At 42.4% G+C, this 22,015-nt stretch overlaps 1 long non-coding RNA gene across 3 annotated transcripts in view; it reads left to right on the forward strand.

Annotated features, from left to right (window-relative positions):
- The window catches only part of LOC149985409 (uncharacterized), a 319,128-nt gene that overhangs the window by 261,795 nt on the left and 35,318 nt on the right, over positions 1–22,015 (forward strand). For all 3 annotated transcript variants that reach the window (XR_016497555.1, XR_016497544.1, XR_016497553.1), the window contains exon 3: positions 20,880–21,006. This is a non-coding gene — a long non-coding RNA (uncharacterized LOC149985409). The remainder of the gene's footprint in view (positions 1–20,879; positions 21,007–22,015) is intronic.

Here is a 22,015-nt window from a genome sequence, read left to right on the forward strand (position 1 = left end):
ACAACATATCTACAATACATTATTTTACCACTACTCTACCACAACATATGTACAATACAACACATTATTACACCACTACATATCTACAATACAACACATTATTACACCACTACTCTACCACAACATATCTACAATACAACACATTATTACACCACAACATATGTACAATACAACACATTATTACACCACTACATATCTACAATACAATACATTATTACACCACTACTCTACCACAACATATCTACAATACAATACAATACATTATTACACCACAACATATCTACAATACAACACATTATCACACACTACTCTACCACAACATATCTACAATACAATACAATACAACACATTATTACACCACAACATATCTACAATACAACACATTATTACACCACTACATATCTACAATACAATACATTATTACACCACTACTCTACCACAACATATCTACAATACAATACAATACATTATTACACCACAACATATCTACAATACAACACATTATCACACACTACTCTACCACAACATATCTACAATACAATACAACACATTATTACACCACAACATATCTACAATACAACACATTATTACACCACAACATATCTACAATACAACACATTATTACACACTACTCTACCACAACATATCTACAATACAACACATTATTACACCACTACATATCTACAATACAACACATTATTACACCACTACTCTACCACAACATATGTACAATACAACACATTATTACACCACTACATATCTACAATACAACACATTATTACACCACTACATATCTACAATACAACACATTATTACACCACTACTCTACCACAACATATCTACAATACAATACAATACATTATTACACCACTACTCTACCACAACATATCTACAATACAATACAATACATTATTACACCACTACTCTGCCACTACATATCTACAATACAATACAATACATTATTACACCACTACTCTACCACAACATATCTACAATACAATACAATACATTATTACACCACTACATATCTACAATACAACACATTATTACACCACTACTCTACCACAACATATCTACAATACAACACATTATTACACCACTACTCTACCACAACGTGCCTACAATAGAGAATCCATAACATAGCAACATAACAATATTGAAATGTACGTGTGTGTAGAGTGTGTGTGTGTGTGTTAGCATGTGTGTGCGTGTGCGTGTGTATGTGCCTGTGTGTGTCTCTTCACAGTCCACGCTGTTCCATAAGGTGTAGTTTTATCAGTTTTTTTGATTTTATCAGATTTGTCTGCTAGTATGAGTTACTCGATGTGGAATAGATTTCCATGTAGTCACGGCTCTATGTAGTGCTGTGCTTTTCCCAGAGTCTGTTCTGGACTGTGAAGAAACCTCTGGTGTCATGTCTTGTTTGATATGTATGGGTGTCTGAGCTGTGTTCTAGTCATTTGAACAGACAGTTCCATGCCTTCAACATTTCATAACTCTCACAAAGACAAAGTGGTGATGCAGTCAATTTTTCCTCTACTTTAAGCCAGGAGAGATTGACATGCATGTCATTGATGTGTTAGCTCTCATTTAAGGGCCAGCCGTGCTGCTCTGTTTTGGGCCATTTGTAATGTCCCTATTTGTGGCACTTGACCATATGACTGGGCAGTAGTCCAGGAGCGACAAAACTAGGGCCTGTAGGACTTGTTTTGTTAATAGTGATGTCATGAAAGCGGAGCAGCGCTTTATTAAAGAGACCTCTTCCTGTCTTTGCTACCATTGAATCAATGTGTTTTGAACATGACAGTTTACAATCTAGGGTTAAACGTGTCATGCTGAAGTTCGCTAATCTTCCCAATGAAAAATGAAATAAGTTGGCAATATCTGTGGGTTTTGTCATGAATGAGTCATCTGATTCAATGAATGAGTCATCTGATTCAATGAATGAGTCATCTGATTCAATGAATGAGTCATCTGATTCAATGAATGAGTCATCTGATTCAATGAATGAGTCATCTGATTCAATGAATGAGTCATCTGATTCAATGAATGAGGGAGCTGAGTTCACCTTTTTTCCCAAAATGTAATTGAAGGTGCTCAAAAGCGATTTACTATTATCCTTTATATAATTTAACTTTGTTTCATAGTACAGTTTCTTCTTCTTTTTAGTTTAGTTAAGTCACATGATTTTTCAAAATCTGGCTGCAAATTGGCAATCGACTTTGCAGCCAGACTTATATGCCAGTCCTTTTGTCTCATCCCTCTCAACCATACAGTTTTTCAATCCCTGATCAATCAACGGTGAAATAAACAGTTTTTACAGTAATTTTCCTAATGTGTGCATGCATATTAGTAACTGGAGTAAGATATTTCATAAATGTGTCATGAGCAGCGTCTGGTTGCGCCTCATTACATGTCACAGACAATCAAATATTCTTTACATCTTCAACAAATCTAAGATATGATGGTCCACTCTAATTCATTTTCTGATCTTTGTATGACCCATATCACACCAGCCCTCATCTCTGCATCTACTGGGGCTGTGTTCAAAACAGCACCCTATTCCCTACATAGTGGCTGCTTTCGACCAGAGCCCTATGTCACCCTATTCCCTACATAGTGGCTGCTTTCGACCAGAGCCCTATGTCACCCTATTCCCTACATAGTGGCTGCTTTCGACCAGAGCCCTATGTCACTATATGGGGAATAGGGTGTCATTTGGGACGCGCTTACTGGACCTTTTGAAGTCGGCATGGCTGGTGCATGTTGCCTCTCTTTACCTATTTTACACAGTGTGGAGCTGGCTGGCTCAGAGGGATGCAGCAGGCCAGTTAGAAGGACAATGATAGCTAAGAGATTTGGAAATATTGTCTTACCTCCAGTCTTTGAAGCATCCTTCGCTATATCGTTTGCAGCAAATCATGTTTTGAGAGCAAGTTTGGCAAGCTGGGCATTTTGTAGAGGGAAGGAGAGACAGGGGCCGACTTTGACCTTCGAATTTCATCCTACCAATTTCTCTTCTTTCAAGGAAGCATGAATCTAATTTAGGCCTGGGAGCTTCGCGGCTCCTGCCTTTGATCTCCTGCTCTTGACGAGTACAAAGAGAGGAGGGAGGGAGAGAGATGAAATGAGGGAGACAGGAGGGAGAGAGTAGAGTGAGTGAGACAGGATGGAGAGCGTGGAGAGAGGGAGGATGGAGAGAGCTTTAAATGTGTTCTGCTAAGCCTACAAAGTCATGTATACACATTGCACTCGTGAGGCATTCTGAGCATTGATTCGCAGGCTCTAATGACCAAGCAAAAGAGAGGAGAGAACAAAAGGCAAGACTACCGAGGTCCGACCAGAACACAAAGTGGCCCTAGGCATTGCCTAGCTATTCCTCCAATCCCATTTAAACAGAAAACTGTAATTAAAAGGCTGGCTCATGTTTGAGAGAGCCCCTGGGAGCGGCCTTTAGATATCATCTCATCCTTCTTGTGGACTTAAGTGTGGAACATGAAATTGTATTTAAGTTATAATGCACCTGAAAAGAGAGAGAGAGAGAGAGAGAGAGAGAGAGAGAGATGTGGTGCAGATCTTACAAAATGCCTCTCTACAGGGTGTAATGTGCCGCAGACAAATAGTGTTGTTTTATCGCCTCGGGGCGGAGGGAGCTTTTAAATTCACACTCGCCCACTCCGGGAGGCTGCGGCAGAGTGGCCGGTGACTGATGCGCCACAGAGACACGGGTCAGAGATGTGTGGCTGGGAGCACTTTGAACCACATCCACCAAGGGGGAACGTGACGGTTGGGAGTTAGGGGGAGGTAGACCACCACTATCACACCACACGTCTCAAGCAGCGCCATTGGAGATAATCTTTTAAGACCCCCTTACTTTGGCGTCGGAATCAAGATAGAATATATGTGTGTGTGTTCACTCAGATGTATTATCGCATGGGCGTTAGATATGGACTACCTGTGAGGAATGTGTTTACTGAGCTCATGTGTTTCTGCAGCACTGAATAATGGAACATGTGTCTGGTGATTGTCTGGTACTTCAAATGTTCCATGAGATTCAATGGTGCTGGTAAAAGCACAAAACCACAGACACCATTTGCAATACTTCTGAAATAAACATGTAAATAATAATAATAATGCCTAAACAAATGAATAACAAAAGTTGATCCATTGACATAGGATGTCTCACCTCACCTGAAGTCTGTCTATGTGAGCCAGTGTTGGACAGAATCCAGACATACAGGTATCATTACCTCTTTAGTACATACACTATTTTCAATCAAATATTCTAGGGCCTTGTTGAGTATATTATATCCACGTAATAAAGAAACCACTACACATCTTAGAAAAAAGGGTTCTAAAAGGGTTATGTGGCTTTCCCCATAGGAGAACCTTTTTTGATTCCAGGTAGAACTCTTTTGGGAAGGGTTATTCCTGGAACCAAAAGGGTTCTACCTGGAATCCCTTTTGGTTCTAAATAGCAACTTTTTTTCTAAGAATGTAGGATTCTCAACAGAATACAGCATATAGTATGAAATAATTGTGTACTGTGTATATCCCCCCAAAATATCAGTATGTCTTTCTAGCTATCCATCTCTCTATCCTTCGCTCAATCCATCTCTCCATCTCTCTCTCTATCCTTCGCTCAATCCATCTCTCCATCGATCTCTCCATCTATCTCTCTATCCTTCGCTCAATCCATCTCTCTATCCATCTCTCCATCCATCTCTCCATCCTTCTATCTCCTTAATCTATGAACAATATATCAGCCAGTAATATTACTAACCTCAGTGCTGATCTATGATCCTATGTTGAAACCATACTTGAAGTGGCCTCAAAAATCCAATGGATTTGGGAACTCTCCTCTGGCACTCCGCCCTCTCCCCCCACTCCCCCTACCACATCTCCCAATGGTACGGTATGGAGTTGCCCCCCCACATGCTGAGGCTGCCAGGCTGGATTGACACGTCTGTCAGTGGGACAAGTCTGTGACAGTCGCTCCCCAAGGAGGAGAGGCCCTCGATGGTCTGCACGGGTGGAAAAACATGGCTGGAGGAGGAGGGGAGGGGGTGATGGAAGGGAGGGGGAGGCGTCTCGATTGCCAGCAGTAGACAGGAAATCATTGAGAGGCTTTGTGAGCCGAGACAGACAGGGACGTCCATGGGGACTGTTCGGGAGGGGCAGCTCTCCACAAGACACAGCCCAAGAAAGGGGAACGCTTCACACACAGCCCTACCTCACCCTGCCCTGTCTAGCACAACCCTGCCCTGTCTAGCCCTACCTCACCCTGCCATGTCTAGCCCTACCATTTCTCACCCTGCCCTGTCTAGTCCTACCTCACCCTGCCCTGTCTAGCCCTACCATTTCTCACCCAGCCCTGTCTAGTCCTACCTCACCCTGCCCTGTCTAGTCCTACCTCACCCTGTCTAGTCCTACCTCACCCTGCCCTGTCTAGTCCTACCTCATCCTGTCTAGTCCTACCTCACCCTGCCCTGTCTTGTCCTACCTCACCCTGCCCTGTCTAGTCCTACCTCACCCTGTCCTGTCTAGTCCTACCTCACCCTGTCCTGTCTAGTCCTACCTCACCCTGTCCTGTCTAGTCCTACCTCACCCTGCCCTGTCTTACCTCACCCTGCCCTGTCTAGTCTAACCTCAATCTCCCCATGTACTACTGACACAGCTAACCTGACTACGCAGCGTGGTTTGGTCTTGAAATGAGTTAGTAGAGGGAATGACACCCCATTCAGCATTGCCTGAGTTTTGATTTGGAGCGGTAATTCATCTGCATATGATTACTATGACATTGAATACCCAACACACACACACACACGTACACACATGCAGGGGTCAATTTGAATTGACGGTAGTCAGTACAAGAAGTAGGCTAAGCTGACATCCCATTTCAATAATTGAAAAAGGGGCATCTATTTTTATGACTTATCAATAAACTGAAAGGTAGAACCAGTCACTACTGTAAGTCGCTCTGGACAAGAGCATATGCTACAACAACAACAACTGCAGTATTAAACCAATTCATTGTTCTCTCAGTTATTGGCTGAGTTGTCGATAGCTCTCAAGATATAACCACAGCTATTGGCCGAATGATTGGTCCACCTGGACCCTTTACATCCTCAGTGCAGCTCACCTCAAAAAACAACATGGCAACCATAATCAAAGACCTCACTAGCTTGGGCTCTCTCATCATACATGATTCATTCATTGAACAAGAGTGCCAGATGTGACCAGGTCAGCGGTGATTGTTGGGCAACATGTAAATGAGACTGGATTGGCCGGCTTCACACCTCGTCCAAGTCTGAAATGGCACCTATATAGTGCACTACTTTTGACCAGATCCCGAGCCCAATGGGCTCTGCTCAAAAAGTAGTGCACTATTTATGTAATAGGGTGCCATTTGGGATGGACAACTCCACTGTCAACCAGTTGGTAGGTTGGTGGCTTTGCCATGACACTCAACCTACTCGACGTAACCGTTTCCGACACGGCCACGTTGGCTGTATAAATATTACATGAAGAGTATTGGACAGCTGAAATGTTGAAGATATATTGTACCTCATTGCTAAGGGCCATTCTCCTCTTGTCAAATATATTTCATTTTGAAAGATGGAAATTGCAAAGGAGATAGAGGGGAGAGAAGGATAGAGGGAGGGAGGAGAGAGAGTGGATGGAAGGAGGAAGGAAGGGGGAGGAGAGACGGAGGGAGGAGAGAGAGTGGATGGAAGGAGGGAGGGGGAGGAGGAGAGAGGGAGGGAGGGAGAAGAGAGAGTGGATGGAGGGAGGGAGGGAGGGAGGGAGGGAGGGAGGGAGGGAGGGAGGGAGGGAGGGAGGGAGGGAGGGAGGGAGGGAGGGAGGGAGGGAGGGAGGGAGGGGAAGGCTGTCTTATATCAGCTGTCTTGGACATATTTGAGGTGTGTCCTTAAAAACGTTGGCCAACGTGCCAATTTCAAGCAGCGCTACTGTTGATATTTAAGACTCATCAAAAGCTGGTCTTGGCAGTAACACAATTGGTTTTGGTATTGATCTTGCCAACAGACGCACAGAGTAGCTTAATCAGTAGCCTTTAACCAATGTTTTATTTAAATATCACGAGCAGCAAAACAGGCATTCACGTGTTTTCTTTATATTGGACATCATTTTTGTCCCTGCAACTTCTGTGAAACGTTTGGACTCATTAGGTCTATGTGCGATGCCTATTTAATGAAAGGTGTCAATGACTGTAGGAAGTCTGTCTAGGTCAAGTTATTACAATAGAATGAAAGTTGTCAGTGACTGTAGCAAGTCTGTCTAGGTCAAGTTATTACAATAGAATGAACGTTGTCAGTGACTGTAGCAAGTCTGTCTAGGTCAAGTTATTACAATAGAATGAAAGGTGTCAGTGACTGTAGCAAGTCTGTCTAGGTCAAGTTATTACAATAGAATGAAAGTTGTCAGTGACTGTAGCAAGTCTGTCTAGGTCAAGTTATTACAATAGAATGAAAGTTGTCAGTGACTGTAGCAAGTCTGTCTAGGTCAAGTTATTACAATAGAATGAAAGTTGTCAGTGACTGTAGCAAGTCTGTCTAGGTCAAGTTATTACAATAGAATGAACGTTGTCAGTGACTGTAGCAAGTCTGTCTAGGTCAAGTTATTACAATAGAATGAAAGGTGTCAGTGACTGTAGCAAGTCTGTCTAGGTCAAGTTATTACAATAGAATGAAAGTTGTCAGTGACTGTAGCAAGTCTGTCTAGGTCAAGTTATTACAATAGAATGAAAGTTGTCAGTGACTGTAGCAAGTCTGTCTAGGTCAAGTTATTACAATAGAATGAAAGGTGTCAGTGACTGTAGCAAGTCTGTCTAGGTCAAGTTATTACAATAGAATGAAAGTTGTCAGTGACTGTAGCAAGTCTGTCTAGGTCAAGTTATTACAATAGAATGAAAGTTGTCAGTGACTGTAGCAAGTCTGTCTAGGTCAAGTTATTACAATAGAATGAAAGTTGTCAGTGACTGTAGCAAGTCTGTCTAGGTCAAGTTATTACAATAGAATGAAAGTTGTCAGTGACTGTAGCAAGTCTGTTTAGGACTTGCTTTTTAGAATGCTTATTGTTTTTCCTTCATCATTTTCTTTAAAAAAAGTAATTTTCCACTTTCAAGCTTTAGGACCTAACTGTTAAATTGCGGTAATTCCATTGAAGCCAATAAAAAAAAAGATATTATATTGTTGTTATCACTAGACCTATTGTAGGGTTGCTGTCTGCTATTTAATCATCTATATTCAGTGAATAAACATCCATGCCTCCTGCAGAAGAGCCCTTGTGTACACACATTACCTTATGCTCAGGGAACGAGCGATGCAATTTATGATGTCACGCTTCTGACAAGATCCTATTTGGAAATATTGTTGTTGTTTAAAAAGAAAACGGATTAATTGTTTTTAGTTTAATTTGATTGAAAAAACAAATGTATCAGAAAGATTCACCATCCATGGGTTTATTTAGTCTGCTATTTCTGGAGAAGTGCAAATATGATCTGTAAGTGTAACAGTATAACTTTAGACCGTCCCCTCGCCCATACCCGGGCGCGAACCAGGGACCCTCTGCACACATCAACAACAGTCACCCACGAAGCATCGTTACCCATCGCTCCACAAAAGCCGCGGCCCTTGCAGAGCAAGGGGAACTACTACTTCAAGGTCTCAGAGCAAGTGACGTCACCGATTGAAGCGCTATTTAGCGCGAACCACCGCTAACTAAGCTAGCCATTTCACATCCATTACATAAGGCGGTTCCATGATGTTTATAAAACATGACATTTGCGAGTGGTATACCGGTCAGTGGATGTTCCCCCTTACTCGTTATACTGGATATTTATCCAGCTCCGGTGAAAAGTTTGGATGTGTGTAAAACCCTTCATAGTCTCAATAGCTTTGTCTGTATTATATGCCTACACCCGCGGGAGTAATCACGGTGCCTGTAACTATATTTATAGACATGGCCTATTTAAAGCAAGTTGTTTGGGGTTTTAATTAGAAATATACAGTGTATTTTTAGGCCTTATCAATAACCTAGGGAATTTAATCTTGTTTATTGACTACGTTTGGCAGGTCCATGTCCAGACTGCAGTTTATAGTAGGCCTAGCCCTTATATAAGTATGAATACTATTGCCTATGTTTAACAACGTATTTCCATATTGAAGCCATGCAATTAGAATAATGTGGAAATGTGATAACATTTTAAACATATTCATTAAATATGAGGCAGGCTATAAATAATAATGGACTAACATTTGGACTAACATTTGAATTGGAGTTGATGACAACAACATAAAAGACCGTAAATACACAACTTTAAACAACACATATTCTACAGTGGAGCATGTTCTGATTGGCCAGTGAGGTGTCAAGCCTCGACACACCACAACTCGCTCATTCATTAAAACCCAGACCTTTCTTTTCTTGCCTTTCATAATTCAAGTCATGAAAATGGCAAAAATATATATATTTTTTACTATTTTAAAATATATATATTTCAAAAAGCAGATGAATATAGACATTATAACAGAATGGTACAGTTCATTGTACATGATAAAATAAATTAAAATATATCATGTGGTACATTACTGTAACAAAACAGAAATCATGAAACATTTCAGACACCTAACGCCCACACAATAAAAGACAGAAACAGACACCTAATGCCCACACAATAAAAGACAGAAACAGACACCTAACGCCCACACAATAAAAGACAGAAACAGACACCTAACGCCCACACAATAAAAGACAGAAACAGACACCTAACGCCCACACAATAAAAGACAGAAACAGACACCTAATGCCCACACAATAAAAGACAGAAACAGACACCTAACGCCCACACAATAAAAGACAGAAACAGACACCTAACGCCTACACAATAAAAGACAGAAACAGACACCTAATGCCCACACAATAAAAGACAGAAACAGACACCTAACGCCCACACAATAAAAGACAGAAACAGACACCTAACGCCCACACAATAAAAGACAGAAACAGACACCTAACGCCCACACAATAAAAGACAGAAACAGACACCTAACGCCCACACAATAAAAGACAGAAACAGACACCTAACGCCCACACAATAAAAGACAGAAACAGACACCTAATGCCCACACAATAAAAGACAGAAACAGACACCTAACGCCCACACAATAAAAGACAGAAACAGACACCTAACGCCCACACAATAAAAGACAGAAACAGACACCTAACGCCCACACAATAAAAGACAGAAACAGACACCTAACGCCCACACAATAAAAGACAGAAACAGACACCTAATGCCCACACAATAAAAGACAGAAACAGACACCTAACGCCCACACAATAAAAGACAGAAACAGACACCTAACGCCCACACAATAAAAGACAGAAACAGACACCTAACGCCCACACAATAAAAGACAGAAACAGACACCTAATGCCCACACAATAAAAGACAGAAACAGACACCTAACGCCCACACAATAAAAGACAGAAACAGACACCTAACGCCCACACAATAAAAGACAGAAACAGACACCTAACGCCCACACAATAAAAGACAGAAACAGACACCTAACGCCCACACAATAAAAGACAGAAACAGACACCTAATGCCCACACAATAAAAGACAGAAACAGACACCTAACGCCCACACAATAAAAGACAGAAACAGACACCTAACGCCCACACAATAAAAGACAGAAACAGACACCTAACGCCCACACAATAAAAGACAGAAACAGACACCTAACGCCCACACAATAAAAGACAGAAACAGACACCTAACGCCCACACAATAAAAGACAGAAACAGACACCTAACGCCCACACAATAAAAGACAGAAACAGACACCTAACGCCCACACAATAAAAGACAGGAACAGACACCTAACGCCCACACAATAAAAGACAGAAACAGACACCTAACGCCCACACAATAAAAGACAGAAACAGACACCTAATGCCCACACAATAAAAGACAGAAACAGACACCTAACGCCCACACAATAAAAGACAGAAACAGACACCTAATGCCCACACAATAAAAGACAGAAACAGACACCTAACGCCCACACAATAAAAGACAGAAACAGACACCTAACGCCCACACAATAAAAGACAGAAACAGACACCTAACGCCCACACAATAAAAGACAGAAACAGACACCTAAAGCCCACACAATAAAAGACAGAAACAGACACCTAACGCCCACACAATAAAAGACAGAAACAGACACCTAACGCCCACACAATAAAAGACAGAAACAGACACCTAACGCCCACACAATAAAAGACAGAAACAGACACCTAACGCCCACACAATAAAAGACAGAAACAGACACCTAACGCCCACACAATAAAAGACAGAAACAGACACCTAATGCCCACACAATAAAAGACAGAAACAGACACCTAACGCCCACACAATAAAAGACAGAAACAGACACCACGCCCACACAATAAAAGACAGAAACAGACACCTAACGCCCACACAATAAAAGACAGAAACAGACACCTAACGCCCACACAATAAAAGACAGAAACAGACACCTAATGCCCACACAATAAAAGACAGAAACAGACACCTAACGCCCACACAATAAAAGACAGAAACAGACACCTAACGCCCACACAATAAAAGACAGAAACAGACACCTAACGCCCACACAATAAAAGACAGAAACAGACACCTAATGCCCACACAATAAAAGACAGAAACAGACACCTAACGCCCACACAATAAAAGACAGAAACAGACACCTAATGCCCACACAATAAAAGACAGAAACAGACACCTAACGCCCACACAATAAAAGACAGAAACAGACACCTAACGCCCACACAATAAAAGACAGAAACAGACACCTAACGCCCACACAATAAAAGACAGAAACAGACACCTAACGCCCACACAATAAAAGACAGAAACAGACACCTAATGCCCACACAATAAAAGACAGAAACAGACACCTAACGCCCACACAATAAAAGACAGAAACAGACACCTAACGCCCACACAATAAAAGACAGAAACAGACACCTAACGCCCACACAATAAAAGACAGAAACAGACACCTAACGCCCACACAATAAAAGACAGAAACAGACACCTAACGCCCACACAATAAAAGACAGAAACAGACACCTAACGCCCACACAATAAAAGACAGAAACAGACACCTAACGCCCACACAATAAAAGACAGGAACAGACACCTAACGCCCACACAATAAAAGACAGAAACAGACACCTAACGCCCACACAATAAAAGACAGAAACAGACACCTAATGCCCACACAATAAAAGACAGAAACAGACACCTAACGCCCACACAATAAAAGACAGAAACAGACACCTAATGCCCACACAATAAAAGACAGAAACAGACACCTAACGCCCACACAATAAAAGACAGAAACAGACACCTAACGCCCACACAATAAAAGACAGAAACAGACACCTAACGCCCACACAATAAAAGACAGAAACAGACACCTAAAGCCCACACAATAAAAGACAGAAACAGACACCTAACGCCCACACAATAAAAGACAGAAACAGACACCTAACGCCCACACAATAAAAGACAGAAACAGACACCTAACGCCCACACAATAAAAGACAGAAACAGACACCTAATGCCCACACAATAAAAGACAGAAACAGACACCTAACGCCCACACAATAAAAGACAGAAACAGACACCTAACGCCCACACAATAAAAGACAGAAACAGACACCTAACGCCCACACAATAAAAGACAGAAACAGACACCTAACGCCCACACAATAAAAGACAGAAACAGACACCTAACGCCCACACAATAAAAGACAGAAACAGACACCTAACGCCCACACAATAAAAGACAGAAACAGACACCTAACGCCCACACAATAAAAGACAGAAACAGACACCTAATGCCCACACAATAAAAGACAGAAACAGACACCTAACGCCCACACAATAAAAGACAGAAACAGACACCTAACGCCCACACAATAAAAGACAGAAACAGACACCTAACGCCCACACAATAAAAGACAGAAACAGACACCTAACGCCCACACAATAAAAGACAGAAACAGACACCTAACGCCCACACAATAAAAGACAGAAACAGACACCTAACGCCCACACAATAAAAGACAGAAACAGACACCTAACGCCCACACAATAAAAGACAGAAACAGACACCTAACGCCCACACAATAAAAGACAGAAACAGACACCTAACGCCCACACAATAAAAGACAGAAACAGACACCTAACGCCCACACAATAAAAGACAGAAACAGACACCTAACGCCCACACAATAAAAGACAGAAACAGACACCTAACGCCCACACAATAAAAGACAGAAACAGACACCTAATGCCCACACAATAAAAGACAGAAACAGACACCTAACGCCCACACAATAAAAGACAGAAACAGACACCTAACGCCCACACAATAAAAGACAGAAACAGACACCTAACGCCCACACAATAAAAGACAGAAACAGACACCTAAAGCCCACACAATAAAAGACAGAAACAGACACCTAACGCCTACACAATAAAAGACAGAAACAGACACCTAATGCCCACACAATAAAAGACAGAAACAGACACCTAACGCCCACACAATAAAAGACAGAAACAGACACCTAACGCCCACACAATAAAAGACAGAAACAGACACCTAACGCCCACACAATAAAAGACAGAAACAGACACCTAACGCCCACACAATAAAAGACAGAAACAGACACCTAACGCCCACACAATAAAAGACAGAAACAGACACCTAATGCCCACACAATAAAAGACAGAAACAGACACCTAACGCCCACACAATAAAAGACAGAAACAGACACCTAACGCCCACACAATAAAAGACAGAAACAGACACCTAATGCCCACACAATAAAAGACAGAAACAGACACCTAACGCCCACACAATAAAAGACAGAAACAGACACCTAATGCCCACACAATAAAAGACAGAAACAGACACCTAACGCCCACACAATAAAAGACAGAAACAGACACCTAACGCCCACACAATAAAAGACAGAAACAGACACCTAACGCCCACACAATAAAAGACAGAAACAGACACCTAATGCCCACACAATAAAAGACAGAAACAGACACCTAACGCCCACACAATAAAAGACAGAAACAGACACCTAACGCCCACACAATAAAAGACAGAAACAGACACCTAACGCCCACACAATAAAAGACAGAAACAGACACCTAACGCCCACACAATAAAAGACAGAAACAGACACCTAACGCCCACACAATAAAAGACAGAAACAGACACCTAACGCCCACACAATAAAAGACAGAAACAGACACCTAACGCCCACACAATAAAAGACAGAAACAGACACCTAACGCCCACACAATAAAAGACAGAAACAGACACCTAACGCCCACACAATAAAAGACAGAAACAGACACCTAACGCCCACACAATAAAAGACAGAAACAGACACCTAACGCCCACACAATAAAAGACAGAAACAGACACCTAACGCCCACACAATAAAAGACAGAAACAGACACCTAACGCCCACACAATAAAAGACAGAAACAGACACCTAACGCCCACACAATAAAAGACAGAAGCAGACACCTAACGCCCACACAATAAAAGACAGAAACAGACACCTAACGCCCACACAATAAAAGACAGAAACAGACACCTAACGCCCACACAATAAAAGACAGAAACAGACACCTAACGCCCACACAATAAAAGACAGAAACAGACACCTAACGCCCACACAATAAAAGACAGAAACAGACACCTAATGCCCACACAATAAAAGACAGAAACAGACACCTAACGCCCACACAATAAAAGACAGAAACAGACACCTAACGCCCACACAATAAAAGACAGGAACAGACACCTAACGCCCACACAATAAAAGACAGAAACAGACACCTAACGCCCACACAATAAAAGACAGAAACAGACACCTAATGCCCACACAATAAAAGACAGAAACAGACACCTAATGCCCACACACAAAATGTACATATACAAAACAGAAACGGGGAGGCTTGCTTTATTTCGTGCCATTTAGAGTCTCATTACTGGGCTCCATTTTTTAATATATGTAGGTCTTTGTAATCTAAGTGAATGTGTTATTTCTTCCATCTCATACAGCTCCCAAATCTAGCAAAAAAATATTTCGGACACACCCCAGAAACATAAAACGTTACCATCAGCACTAATATTTACCAATGCATTATGCTTGATAAAATAGAGGCATAAAAGAGTTGAAGTTACAAACAACAAAATCAAGAAAGTCAGGAAATTATGGCTGTTTTCCTATTATGTGACATTCTCATATAGCCAAATACTGGTTTATCTAAATGTCACAGACATGACTTCAGCCTACCCGTTTCCAAACCAAATCCAGACATGTCCATCAAATCCAAATTGACTTGTTTAATTGACTCTCATGAGGTCACTTCTCATAAGATGCTGTCACTCAAACCTATTAGAGCTATTTGGCATTGACTGAACATTTAATTATAAATATTTAATTACATATCGACTGACTTCCTCTTATCAGGATTAATCTCATACAAAGTGATATGACAGAGGGAGTTGCATACAGGGAAAGTTGGCCACTACACTCTTTCTGCACCTAATCATGTATCAACCATTTGCTTTCATTCCAAAACCACGTTGTCTTTTTTATAACCTACAAAACCAGTCGCTCCAAAGCTATGTCAGATATTATCTAGGTTTTTCTGAAGGACTCAAGTCAACAACAACAGCAAAGAATACAGTATATACAGTGCCTTGCGAAAGTATTCGGCCCCCTTGAACTTTGCGACCTTTTGCCACATTTCAGGCTTCAAACATAAAGATATAAAACTGTATTTTTCTGTGAAGAATCAACAGCAAGTGGGACACAATCATGAAGTGGAACGACATTTATTGGATATTTCAAACTTTTTTAACAAATCCAAACCTGAAAAATTGGGCGTGCAAAATTATTCAGCCCCTTTACTTTCAGTGCAGCAAACTCTCTCCAGAAGTTCAGTGAGGATCTCTGAATGATCCAATGTTGACCTAAATGACTAATGATGATAAATACAATCCACCTGTGTGTAATCAAGTCACCGTATAAATGCACCTGCACTGTGATAGTCTCAGAGGTCCGTTAAAAGCGCAGAGAGCATCATGAAGAACAAGGAACACAACAGGCAGGTCCGAGATACTGTTGTGAAGAAGTTTAAAGCCGGATTTGGATACAAAAAGATTTCCCAAGCTTTAAACATCCCAAGGAGCACTGTGCAAGCGATAATATTGAAATGGAAGGAGTATCAGACCACTGCAAATCTACCAAGACCTGGCCGTCCCTCTAAACTTTCAGCTCATACAAGGAGAAGACTGATCAGAGATGCAGCCAAGAGGCCCATGATCACTGTGGATGAACTGCAGAGATCTACAGCTGAGGTGGGAGACTCTGTCCATAGGACAACAATCAGTCGTATATTGCACAAATCTGGCCTTTATGGAAGAGTGGCAAGAAGAAAGCCATTTCTGAAAGATATCCATAAATAGTGTAGTTTAAAGTTTGCCACAAGCCACCTGGGAGACGCACCAAACATGTGGAAGAAGGTGCTCTGGTCAGATGAAACCAAAATTGAACTTTTTGGCAACAATGCAAAACGTTATGTTTGGCGTAAAAGCAACACAGCTCATCACCCTGAACACACCATCCCCACTGTCAAACATGGTGGTGGCAGCATCATGGTTTGGGCCTGCTTTTCTTCAGCAGGGACAGGGAAGATGGTTAAAATTGATGGGAAGATGTATGGAGCCAAATACAGGACCATTCTGGAAGAATGGATGATGGAGTCTGCAAAAGACCTGAGACTGGGACGGAGATTTGTCTTCCAACAAGACAATAATCCAAAACATAAAGCAAAATCTACAATGGAATGGTTAAAAAATAAACATATCCAGGTGTTAGAATGGCCAAGTCAAAGTCCAGACCTGAATCCAATTGAGAATCTGTGGAAAGAACTGAAAACTGCTGTTCACAAATGCTCTCCATCCAACCTCACTGAGCTCGAGCTGTTTTGCAAGGAGGAATGGGAAAAAATGTCAGTCTCTCGATGTGCAAAACTGATAGAGACATACCCCAAGCGACTTACAGCTGTAATCGCAGCAAAAGGTGGCGCTACAAAGTATTAACTTAAGGGGGCTGAATAATTTTGCACGCCCAATTTTTCAGTTTTTGATTTGTTAAAAAAGTTTGAAATATCCAATAAATGTCGTTCCACTTCATGATTGTGTCCCACTTGTTGTTGATTCTTCACAAAAAAATACAGTTTTATATCTTTATGTTTGAAGCCTGAAATGTGGCAAAAGGTCGCAAAGTTCAAGGGGGCCGAATACTTTCGCAAGGCACTGTATATTTTTTTTGTTAAAGACACTGGTGGGCCTCCCGGGTGGCGCAGTGGTTAAGGGCGCTGTACTGCAGCGCCTGCTGTGCCACCAGAGACCATGGCCCATGCTCTGTTGTTACCGGCCGAGACCGGGAGGTCCGTGGGGCGACGCACAATTAGCCTAGCGTCGTCCGGATTAGGGAGGGGTTGGCCGGTAGGGATATCCTTGTCTCATCGGGCACCAGCGACTCCTGTGGCGGGCCGTTTCCTCCGACACATTGGTGCGGCTGGCTTCCGGGTTGGATGTGCGCTGTGTTAAGAAGCAGTGCGGCTTGGTTGGGTTGTGTATCCGAGGACGCATGACTTTCAACCTTCGTCTCTCCCGAGCCCATACGGGAGTTGTAGCGATGAGACAAGATAGTAGCTACTAAAACAATTGGATACCACGAAATTGGGGAGAAAAAAGGGTAAAAAATATATAAAAAATAAAAATAAAAAAGACACTGGCAAAACATGGAAAGCCGTCTGCAAATCAAACTGAATCAAACTCAAACCATACTCAAATAACTGTCACATGCTTAGATCAAATCAAATCAAAGTTTATTTGTCACATGCGCCGAAAACAACAGGTAGTGAAAGACGTTAGAGGTTAGGTTAGGTGAACAATAGGTAAGTAAAGAAATAAAACAACAGTAAAAAGACATGTACATATACAGCAGTGAGGCTATAAAAGTAGTGAGGTTACATACAGACACCGGTTAGTCAGGCTGATTGAGGTAGTATGTACATGTAGATATGGTTAAGGTGACTATGCATATATGATGAACAGAGAGTAGCAGTAGAGTAAAAAGAGGGGTTGGCTGTGTGGTTGGTCGTGGGACACAACGCAGATAACCCAGTTAGCCAATGTACAGGAGCACTGGTTGGTCGGCCCAATTGAGGTAGTATGTACATGAATGTATAGTTAAAGTGACTATGCATATCTGAATAACAGAGAGAAGCAGCAGCGTAAAAGAGGGGTTGGGGGGAGCACACAATGCAAATAGTCTGGGTAATCATTTGATTACCTGTTCAGGAGTCTTATGGCTTGGGGGTAAAAATTGTTGAGAAACCTTTTTGTCCTAGACTTGGCACTCCGGTACCGCTTGCTTTGACAAAAGGTAGCTTAGCCCCAGTGATGTACTGGGCCGTACGCAATACACTTTGTAGTGTAGTGCCTTGCGGTCAGAGGCAGAGCAGTTGCTGTACCAGGCAGTGATGCAACCAGTCAGGATGCTCTCGATGTTCCAGCTGAGAACCTTTGGAGGATCTCAGGACCCATGCCAAGTCTTTTTAGTTTCCTGAGGGGGAATAGGCTTTGTCGTGCCCTCTTCACAACTGTCTTGGTGTTACTCTGATTCCAAGCCTAAAAAAAGGAAGCAGAACGGACGAACAACTTCTCTATTTCCTTTTCAAAGCTTGAAATAAATCAACACATTCCTTTAACTGTGCCTCTGAGTGAGGGGGAGACAGAGGGCGAGCGTAGAGCCTCGGTTGTGTGTGTGTGGTTGGTTGTGTGTGTGGTTGTGTGTGTGTGTGTGGTTGGTTGTGTGTGTGTGGGGTTGTGTGTGTGTGTGTGCTTTTTTGTGTGTGTGTGTGTTTGGTTGCATGTGTGGTTGGTTGTACAGTATGTGTGTATGTGGTTGGTTGTGTGTGTGTGGTTGGTTGTGTGTGTGTGGGGTTGTGTGTGTGTGCGTGTGTGTGTGTGTGTGGTTGGGGTTGTGTGTGTGTGTGCGTGTGTGTGTGCGTGGTTGGGGTTGTGTGTGTGCGTGTGTGACTGTGTGTGTGTGTGTGTCTCTGTGTGTGTGTGTGTGTGTGTGTGTGTGTATGTGTGTGTGTGTATGTGTGTATGTGGTTGGTTGTGTGTGAGTGGGGATGTGTTTGTGTGTGTGTGTGTGTGTGTGTGTGTGTGTGTGTGTGTGTGTGTGTGTGTGTGTGTGTGTGTGTGTGTGTGTGTGTGTGTGTGTGTGTCTGTGTCTGTGTGTGTGTGTGTATCAGGACTAAGCCGGACCCTCTAATGAGAAGGCAGTAGTGAACTCTTAGGTCCCTGTCTGATCCCTGGACCTGCATGGGCTAATGGAAAAGAGGTCGCTTCCTTGCCTCACTAACTTTAAATAGATGCCATCGTCAGCACTGAGCTCCAGTATTTCTCTCTCGCTCTTCCTGGCGTGGAAGAGAAATTCACAACCTGTCACAGTGGAGGAGTTGCCCAGGTGACTCAACAGACCTCATACTGGGTCTTCCAGAACATAGCCATGCTGCTAACTACCGCTTTGTGAAAATATGCTCTGTTGAATCAACTAAATGGCCATGGTACAGATAATTGTTGGGCAATGACAAATTACAGGTGGATTTCAGTCTCAAATGGCGTTCTCTCTTTTACGTGCACTGGATATATGGGAAAAGTGGAAGCAATGCAGTGGATGCCTGCTGGTACCAGATGAATACTTTGACCTGCAGTGTCTTAGTCAGTGTCTCTCTCCTCAGGGGAACTGGCCAAAGCAAGATTCAGATACAGTACTAGACATTTCTGGAATGCATTCTCGCCGATTACATTTTTGGCCTAGCTGGTTTTACACACAAAGACCTTCAACTAGAGAGTATCCAATGATTTTCTGAAATGGATTGTTTTGGTAAACACCCACCATAACGTGTGACATGGTCCTCCACCAAAAAGATATGAGCCCTACCGGAGGACTTTGGTGGCACCTTAATTGGGGAGGACGGGTTCGTGGTAATGGCTGGAGGGGAATCAGTGGAATGGTATCACGTACATCCAACACATGGTTTCCATGATTTCTATGTGTTTGATGCCATTCCATTCGCTCAGTTCCAGCCTTTATTATGAGCCGTCCTCCCCTCTGCAGCCTCCACTGATCCATAAAGCATTTTGCTTTTGTTACTATCTACTAATGGGACCCATGTCGTCCAAAAAGTCTGTACATGGAACATTCTTCCTTCCAAGAGTCTCGATGATCATCCAGGTGCTTCCAGGTGTTTTTTTTTGTTGAACACTTGAGTCAACTTTTTGGACGACATGGGGGTCCCATTATGTCTGGCGAAAACCAAAACTCTGCATTCCACAGTAAGAACCTCGTACCTACGGTCAAGCATGGTGGTGGTAGTGTGATGGTTTGGGGATGATTTGCTGCCTCAGGACCTGGAAGACTTGGTACTGACCCTGTATATAGCTTCTTCTTGTGTTGTTATTACATTCTATTATTAGTTATACTGTTTTGATATTAAATACTGCATTGTTTGGTAGGACTTGCATTTCACTGTACTTGTGTATGTGACAAATAAAACTTTAAACTTGAATTTGTGTATTGTTTTGCAGGTGGAATAGTTTAGAGAGGGGCCTCGTCATTAGTAACGGTAATCCACTTTGACTTTACTGCCCTCACAGCAATGACAAATCCTTCGAACATCAAGATTATGAGGAATAGTCTCTGCTGCTCTAACGAGATGTACTGGGATCAAAGCTACGGACTGCTGCCAAGACCTATTTGGTGAGACTCCAGGCAACTTCCCAGGTACAAAGACATATTTCACACAGCACTTTTAATTGTTAGGTGTTCTGTTTGTCCCTACAGAAAGACATTTTAAAGGAGCAGAACTTTTCTGAACAGTACATTTCTGGTGCTTTTGAAATGCAGCTCCCTGCTACTGTGGTACCCTTCAGCGTTCCACCCCAAACCCAAAGCTGATGTAGTCTATGCTCTGAATGGAGTGTCAGCCAGCCAAGTCCAAACCAAGACAAACAACTGTGTCCCCACAGTCAGCAATGAACCATATTAGTTCATCCCACAAATCCCCCCCCCCCCCCCACCCAGCTCCAGAGAAAGGTTTCTTTCCAAATGGCACCCTAATCCATATATAGTGGGCCTTGGTCAAACGTAGTGCACTTCATAGGGAATAGGGTGCATTTGGGACACAGTGAAAGTGTAGCTATCTTACTTTTGCTGTAAAATACCGAACATGTCAGATGCATTTTGCTGTCACGCTCCCGGGGTTACTCCAAGTGACAGATTAAATAATGAGATATCAAACATCCTCAGCCATATTCAAAACTCGCCCTCGCTTACTGTTTGGCCACTCATCCAAAATTTTTCCGGTGAGGTGTCATCAGAATTTAAGACCACTGAATCAAGATTTAATAACATATGCAGGCAATAAGATAAAGGACACTGGTGTGATTCATTGTTCCGGAGCTGCAGCCTGAGATGTTCCTGTGCCCGATTGATTTTACAAAAAAATTGGTGGCACATTTTTATGGTGGCTGGCGGGACGAGTGGGGATTGTTTAGGGTCCGTTGTGGAAATAATGACATAGACAGGACGTGTCGGCATAAATCACGCTGGTCGCTGACGCCCGGCCCACCAGCCTTGCAGCTTCCACCATCTTAGAAACGAAGACATGCCATGTTCTCACCGACTGGAACTGTGGGGTTTTCATGCTTTTCCGCAATTATACAGTTGCCTTAGATAAATAGATTTTGTTTAACAAGTAACATTTTTTTCTCTAAAATTGTTTTTTTATTGG

Source organism: Oncorhynchus mykiss, chromosome 1 (genome assembly GCF_057628025.1).
Source record: "Oncorhynchus mykiss isolate SJ-2025 chromosome 1, ASM5762802v1, whole genome shotgun sequence".
In the NCBI taxonomy this organism is placed as follows: domain Eukaryota; kingdom Metazoa; phylum Chordata; class Actinopteri; order Salmoniformes; family Salmonidae; genus Oncorhynchus; species Oncorhynchus mykiss.